The 8131-nt window shown below is 47.3% G+C and overlaps 1 long non-coding RNA gene across 2 annotated transcripts; it reads left to right on the top strand.

Annotated features, from left to right (window-relative positions):
* Positions 1–6259, top strand: LOC135247908 (uncharacterized). 2 transcript variants are annotated; one of them, XR_010328323.1, is made up of 4 exons: positions 1–323; positions 4190–4354; positions 4703–4841; positions 5959–6259. It is a non-coding gene; the product is annotated as an uncharacterized LOC135247908 (long non-coding RNA). The 2 variants fall into 2 exon arrangements; XR_010328324.1 differs by lacking the exon at positions 4190–4354.
* The last annotated feature ends 1872 nt before the right edge of the window (positions 6260–8131 follow it).

The following is an 8131-nucleotide window of genomic DNA, read 5'->3' as shown; positions in this document are numbered from 1 at the left end:
TTAATTTTCCTTTTTTTTCTTTGTTTCCTTTTCCCTCCTCAGTTCTCCATCTTACCGTCTGTTTTGCCTGCACTATCCCCTCTTCCCTTGCACGTTCTTCTCCGCTTCACAACATACTCCTCTGCGGTGGCCCACTCCCACACTCGCTCACGCTAACATTTAACAGGGTAATTAATAAATGCAGCTCAGGCTAACCCGGAAGGATCCGCTCTATTTTTAATGGCCCTGTCACTGCGTGGGCAAACGACGCGAAAGTGTGGAGATGAAGGCAACGAAAGAATCCAGCGGGCAACAGGTAGCGTCGCTCATCAGACGACAAGGGGGTAAGATCACAAACGTGCACATCAAAAGTGATAATCTGTGAGAATACCTTTTTTTTCCCCGATGTTTCATCTCCGCGATAAAGACGAGCAACTTTTCCTTGGGTGATCAAAGCTAAGCAGGGTTTTGACAAGCGGCCAATGGCAGACTGTTTCATAACAGAAATATCTGTATTTACCTGGAAGAGCCAATGTAATGATGGTGTGCACTCAAACCCCACTGAGAAAGATGATGAGAAACAATACACTATGCTGGCAATCATTTTATAAATAAATCGGTGATATAGCTCTAGGTGCTGTTGGTTCCACTGGTCTTTTGTGTGTGTGTGTGTGTGTGTGTGTGTGAATTTGCCTGTATGTCAGTGTGCCTGCATATGCATGTGTATGTGGATGTAGGCTATGTGTGTACATTATGTGCATATGTGTGCATGCAAGTGTCAGTGGTGCTTGTGCATGCACATTTAGTTATTTTTTTAATTAGGACAATATCACAAGAGGAAGGAAGGCACTGCAATGGATACAGGTTATACAGAAAATGCTTTATTCATAAATGTAAGAGTTGTGGAATTCTAAGCAGTTTGCCCAAGCAGTGCAGAATTCATTGTTTCAAAGTAGTGTCAGTTGAGTTCCCCATCCTCGCTACACGTATATAGTCAGTATTGCATCTACGCTCATCTGTATTGCCAAGGCAACCATGCATGTTTTTGCAAATGACTTGTTGCAGCGGTACACATGGGTTGCGTGTGTCTGCGCATATTTGTCTGCACCCAATATTATTAGGGAGCTTGACTGATTACACAAAAAGACTCACCAAAGAAACCACTGAACTGGAGAAATGATGTTTTCCCTTTCCCGCTGTTCCAGTACAGCTACGCTTTACCGCACGGTTGCCCAGGATGGGGGCGGAGCTAACCCGTTGGAGGTGGGCGGGCAGTCGTCTCAGTGGAACCGTGGGCTGACATTCTGCTTTTAATGAGAGCTGGCGTGACCTGACTCCCGTCTTTCAGAGAAGGCATGATGCTTCGGCACAGCGCGGCTTCGGGGGGGGAGGGGGGGGGACGGGGGGGAAGGTTCCCATCTCCCACTGTGGTTTTTCACAGCCAGTGTTACCAGACAGGCAGGTTAACCCATCACCCCCCCCCCTCCCGCTGGGACATTACAAGCCCATACCTTCTCTCCAAGGCGAACACATGGGTCCGCATGTGCTAACTGGTTATTGTCGATAACACAACATTTATCAGAGCCAAAATGGCAGTGTTTGATGGTCAAATTTGCAAGGACAAACGGACCCCTGCTGTTTAAGCAACTGCTGAAAATACCACCTACAGAAGATTAATACCAACGCTACTGTACCTCTGCCGAAAGAAAGGCTTTCTTACTGATGCGCTTTCTTTAATAGCCCACTTGTTATGAGTAATCTCCTAAATAAAAAATGACTTTCTTTTTTACCTTAATGTCACTGTGACATTTAAATGTATAAAGCGTTGCAGAAAGATAATAATATGCTAACAATAAAAACATTTATATTGGCCGTATAAGTAGTTGTATAGTAATGGCAAAGCAGTAGCATATTAATTCCATAACACCCCCACCCCCTACCAACATACAGCACTGTTAGTAGCATATCTTTTGAAAGATGTGAAAGATATTGACTATTATAATTGCATTTTTTTTTCACTATTTTCTGTTTCAGCATTTGGTTGGGAATGGCCTCTTGGTTTTTTTCTATTAATATTTTGTCTGGCAAATGTTTCCCCATTAATTATGGCACTTGTCATTTATAGCCACAAGAACCCAGGCATGTCTGTGAGCTGTCCCTAGTGCCAATGCCACTTTGCTTTTACAAAGCATCTTTCCTTGCAAGACCTTGTAAGAGTACCATCTGTTATCTATTTGTTAAAAATATAGTCTTTCAAAACTTTAAACCTAATTACTTATGTCATCCAGAAGGGTGCGAGGGAAAGTGAACTAGTGCCCTACTATTTCAGAATGTATCTATGTGGACAAAAAAAAGTTGTTCTTGCATTATTGCATCTTGTTATTTCAAATTAAAAGTGCACGCTCAGGCAAGGGGCATAATGAGGCTGTGAAAATGTCTCTTGCCTTCACAGTATGTCTGATGATTGGTAGCCATTTTGGAACACGACAAGTTAAATGTCAAGACTGTGTGGTTGGCGGTGGTGGGGAAGGGGAGGCGCGGGGGGGGGGCGGTGGGGGCGTTTGTAGGCCAGGAGAGAATGTGCTGCTCTTTGACTTTGACTTTTTTCCCACTTAAAAATGGGGGAAGTGACAGGGAGAGAGATAAAACTCTTAATGCCTGCCTGTGCCGATCCCCAAGAGGACCAGGAGAGTGACAGGCAGCCCTGATGCGCTGTTAGAGAGACCGAGCCATGTGTCACTCACTGCAGTCCTGCGCCAATTAACAGCCTTCCTCAAACTCACGCCAGCCATTAATCCAGTGAAAGTAGAGCCGGTCCATTAAGCATGGTGCAGGAAGTCAGTGGCGTTTGACATTACATCTGAGGAACTGTCTGCTTTTGAGCCAAAATGGTGATCACCCTCCATTGGCCCGTCTATAAAGGTCCGTGTGAGGTGGCCTGACCTATTCTATGTCGTGATGAAGCCCGACTGTCAGGCACGGCACATTCACTCTCCCCGTGTTATTCTCTCTCCTTTACAATCAGGCCTTCAAACAAGGCCTTTATTTGCTTCTCCGTCCCCCTGTGTCGCATGCTGCCCCCGTCCACGCCGGCTCATTACAGGAGACGGACAATGGAAATCAATGGGACGATGCCCACAGCCCTCTGGGGGAAATCCGGCTCCTGTCAATACGGTGTCGGTGCGAGTTCCAAACTGGATGGCCCCATGCCTCACCACGTCTCCTAACGAGCGAGCGGGAGACATGACAGGCCCTCGGGGAGAACAGGCCAATACGCTTTTTCAAATAAGAGCCTCCCTCCTCCGGGGCAGATGGAGGCCTCGCAGGTTTGCAAAAGTTCAACTTTTTCAAATTTCAATCCTAAAGGAGGCCATCCCGCCCGTCAGTCTGACAAGGGGCAGTCAAGCAAATGGGGCGTGAGTCACGCTCTGTAATACACTCAAGAGCTTATTTTGTGTGCGTGTGTGCGTGTGCGTGTGTGCGTGTGTGTGTGTGTGCGAGTGCTGGGGAATGGCAGTGTAATATAATGGGTAGGGAACGGGTCTCGTAAGATCACAAGTTTGATTCCCGGGTAGGACGCTGCTGTTGTACCCTTGAGCAAGGTACTTAAGCTGCATTGCTCCAGTGTATTTCCAGCTGTATAAATGGATGCAATGTAAATGCTATGTAGAATGCTGTGTAAGTCTGCTAAATGGCTGTAATGTAATGTAAATGGCTGTAATGCAATGTGTGTGTGTGTGTGTGCATGCCTGCTTGTTGTGTGTAAGGGTGTGTGTGTATGTGTGTACATGTGTGTGCGTGTCTGTATGTGTGTGCCTGTGTGTGTGTGTGTGTTGGTTGGTTAGTGCTTTAGAGTGAACATGGCAGCCTTTTCATTAGAACCCTACAGCTTAAAAATGCACAGGAGTGTGACCTTGTGGAAACAGTAATCTCAATGTAACCTGTCTGAAATCCCTGCAGAGAAAAGAACACAAAATAAACGAGTCAGCATTTGTATGTTGTTTCCATTGGCAAAGTCTGCATTGTGTCCTCATTTTCTTCTGTTACACAGTGTTGGTCGTGATGACCCTGTTGAGTGCTTTGGATAAAATACACCCAGGCGTATGATTCTAAACTTACCCAACAGCTGCTGTATCCGTCTTTCTTCAGACCAGCATGTGCAAGATACGAAAAACTGAAAATATCCTAATATTGTATCCCAATATCCCAGAGCTTCATCAGAGACAGAGAGGGCTCCATTCACACAGTCCTCCGTATTAGAAAAAGGACTATCAAGAGCAAGGCAACTGAATCCATGTAAGCCTCCCTCCAGAAGACAGCATCACCTTTATAGCAGCAGAAAGCAACCTGTGGGCTGATTCCAAATCAACCCCAGGTGTGCTCGCCTGCTCCTGTTTTTTTGTTTTTTTGGTGGTGGTGGTGGGGAGCGGGGGGTGGGGGTAGGCAGGGGGGCAATGGGAACATAGGGGAAGATAATATACAGTGTATTCAGAATTTTTACTTAAATTAGATTTTTGTATTGCGTTAAAATCCCAATAATTGCCTGGGTATGTTTGACCCAGGCTAACAGTTTCACAACTGCTAATACGTAAACAGAGCACAGAAGTTAATACTTATAAACAGAGCACATGGATGTAGAGCACGTAATATATCATTAAATATATACATAAACTTTGTCTGTTCCTGTGCCCATTGCGAAGTCTGCTTCCCTCCCTTCTGATAGGTCCCCGCATCAGAGACGGTACAGGGCCATTCTGAACTCCAGTCTCAGGCTCGCCGGTACAGCGCGCTGGTCTCCATGGACACGGTACACCCGCCCGGCGCGGTGGGCTTTCGTGAGTGACTGTGCACGCAGAGCCGAGGTGCGTTCAGGGTGTGTGTGTGTGTGTGTGTGTGTGTGGGTGGGTGTGTGTGTGTGTTTTTTTAGCACAGGCCGTCTGCACTGCATGTCCTCAGAGAGAGCGCGTGTGGGCGGGTGCGATATCGCTGGCTGAGAATATGTTTTCAGACCAAAGCTCGTTATTTATATCATAAAGCAATCATATCTGCTGATGATTAAAATGGCGATACGTTGTGGGGAAAGAGAGCGGAGCGACGGAGGGGCTTTGCACCAGACCTAGTGCGAGAGTTCCTGCTTTGGAATGTTGCTGTTGCTGGAAGATTGACAGGCATAATCCAGTGGTTCTCAGACTGGGTCCTGGGGGATCCCTGTGTATGCTGGTTTTTGTTACAGCCTCTCTCAGGTTCCTGAACGCATCGGTGGAGGTTAAGTTCTTTCATAACCTTTTCCTTAAACTTGTTAACGCAATGTGTAAAATGTGATGTCATCTAACAGTAACATAGCTAGGTGATAGCTACTTACGACTGTTATGCAATGGCTATTGTAAACAGTCCACCGTAAGGCTGGAAACATACCCTATAAGTAAGTATTCGAACGCAGATGCTTCGAGTGACGCAAAGTTGATATCATGAGTCAATGCGTTCTAAGGCCCAAAACATACCCTACAGGAGTACGTGACTGCAAGTGATAATGCCCAGCTGACGTGTTGCAAACGCACTGCCCGGCTGTACTGCACTTTCTCAACATCATGTCCCAGAACTCTGCAGGCCCTTTCAGGTACTTCTTAGCAAACCTTAACCCAGACATCCTGTTTTTGCAGCTAACAAGCGGTCTGCATTTTGCAGCGTAGCCTCCGTAGTTCTTTGTGTGAAGTCTTGCGCGGACAGTAGTCACTGACACATCTACGCCTGCCACCTGAAGAGGTGTTTCAGGTCTGTCGGACAGGTGTTTGGGGGTTTTCGTCATTATGGTGAGAGTACTTTGGTCATTAAATATACAGGACTTCTTTGGCCTATCAGGCCCTTTGCAACTACTGAGCTCAGCAGTGCTCTCTTTCTTCATAATGATGCTCCGAAGAGTTGATTTTGGTAAGCTTAAGGTTTGGTGTCTCTGACTTTTTTTTTCTTCTTATTTCTCAGTTATATTGGCTTCCTTGTCTTTCTCTGGCACAACTCCTGATGTTGACAAATGCCAAATAACAGACTCCAAAGGCAATCAAAAGCTGAGAATCAAGACTACATACTGAAAGCTCTCATGCCTGCACCAAAGAAGCAAAATAACACACTTGACCGATCAGAAACACCTGTGAAGCCATTTGCCCCAAATGTTATAGTGGCCTGAAACTGGGGGGCTATGTATAAAAAGTGCTGTAATTTCTACGTAGCGTAACAAAAAATGTATAAAAATACTCGTTCATAAAAGCTAAGAATCTGCACTTTACCCACATTTAAATTGTTTGATTACAAATCTAAGATTGTGGAGTACAGAGCCAAATACATAAAAAAAATGTATCTGGCCCAAACATTATGGAGCTCACGGGTTCTTTATCTGGGTGCTCCGATATCCATCTGCTGTACGGGCTGTGAAACAGAGGCTCAGTCAGCCACTTCAGCCCAGGGCAGCGGGAGAACAGAGGAAAGGAGAGGGGAACGGAGTACGGGGGGCTCATTTTGACAGACCGGCGTCCAGGACTTCGGCAGGCGAAGCCCCGGGGGCTGCTTCTTACGCGGAGCTCTCATTTGACAGCGTCTCTTCTAACGAGCGGCCTTCCTGAAGCGCGCAGCCGCGCACGGCGGAGTCAAACTTCTCGCCCAGCGAGAGAGAGCCTCCCCCCCGCAGGCTGGCTGCCCGAGACCTCTCAGAAACTTCCCACCGCGGCGCCGCTTCCGCGAGGCTCTCTCTCTCTCTCTCTCTCTCTCCCTCCCTCCCTCCCTCTCTCTCTCTCTCTCTCGGACGGGGAGAGACGGATGACTGGCCTTTACCGATCGAGCGGCGGCGAGGGAAGGCGAACGCTCGGACTAATCTGTTTAATTTTTCACGAGCCCGCTCCGAGCGCCGTGGCAGATTGCGTCTAATTTCTTTGCGTTCGAGCCGAAAGCAGAATTCATCACCGGCTAGCGACATCGTGATCTCCCCTGGGGACCACGTAGGTAACGGCGAACGAGGAAGTGATGTGGGGGGGGGGGTGCTTAACATTTCGATAGTTTTACCATTCAAGTCCTTAACCCGCTCGCTCTGTTTTGAATGCGATAATTCCCATTAGACATGTGCTCCATTGAATGGCATTGAGAGAAACCTCTTTCTTTTCAAAGGGTTGGTTTGTTCGTTCAGACACAGAACAAAATAACATCTTGCGAAATGGGCTTATTTGCCCCAAAGGACAGCTTAACAAAGTGCTGCCTCTCTCACAGAAGGATAAATATTTTCTGGTGACCCTCGTTCTTTCCGCCCAAGGTTTGTCATGTAAATTTGTTCTCACACGCCCTTATCTGATTGAAGTGCCATCTCCCTGTCTTTAGAAGTTCGGGGGCTGGCATTTCCACTGTTTGCCAGGTGTTTTTTCTCTCAGCCAGCTTGGCACTAGGGGAGACCTTGTGCCCCCTCAATCCCCTCCTTCACTTAAGAATTATCCGCCGCGTTTAAAAGTTTCGAATCGCGGTGTCAGTTTCTCCCCTCTCCAGCCTTCCGCGGAGCTTTGAGAGCACCTGAGCGGAAGGAGATCTCTCTGTCTCTGTGTCACAGACACTTATCTCACAATATCTCGCTCCGCCGCTCCTCAAACTCAGTCCACGACGGCGGCTCTCCCGGAATGACGCAGTGAGGTGACAAAGGGCCAGTGTGGCGTGTGTCTTTCTCGGTCTTTTGGGTCGGGGTGATGGATGTGCTGTATGGTGTGTGTGGTCGTGTGTTGTGGTTGTGGAGGTTGTGTGGTTCTGTGTGTTGATGGGGTCGGTGTGGTGTGTGTGTGTGCTGGTGGTGTGTTGGTGTTTGTGTGTGTGTGTGTGTGTGTGTGTGTGTGTGTGTGTGTCTCGGTGCGCGCATGTGTGTGCACGCATCCATGTATAACACCGTGTCTGTGCGCATGTATACTGTATGTGCCTGTCCATGTATGAAGTCATCAGGTATAAATAGACTACCAGTATTTCAGACATTACCAACCTGCTAGTGCATCGTTACCAAATGAGTTTGAAAACGCAATACCAGCATTTCAGTTACGCTCATCATGGGCCAGAGTATTGCATCTCTTATGCGTGTGTGCTAGCATGAGTACCCAGGCATGTACTATGCATGTGCAAACATTCAGGAACAACA

The sequence above is a fragment of the Anguilla rostrata genome, chromosome 2 (genome assembly GCF_018555375.3).
Source record: "Anguilla rostrata isolate EN2019 chromosome 2, ASM1855537v3, whole genome shotgun sequence".
Taxonomy (NCBI): domain Eukaryota; kingdom Metazoa; phylum Chordata; class Actinopteri; order Anguilliformes; family Anguillidae; genus Anguilla; species Anguilla rostrata.
The sequence above is the reverse complement of the archived record's forward strand: the minus strand, read 5'-3'. Positions and strand labels throughout refer to the sequence as shown.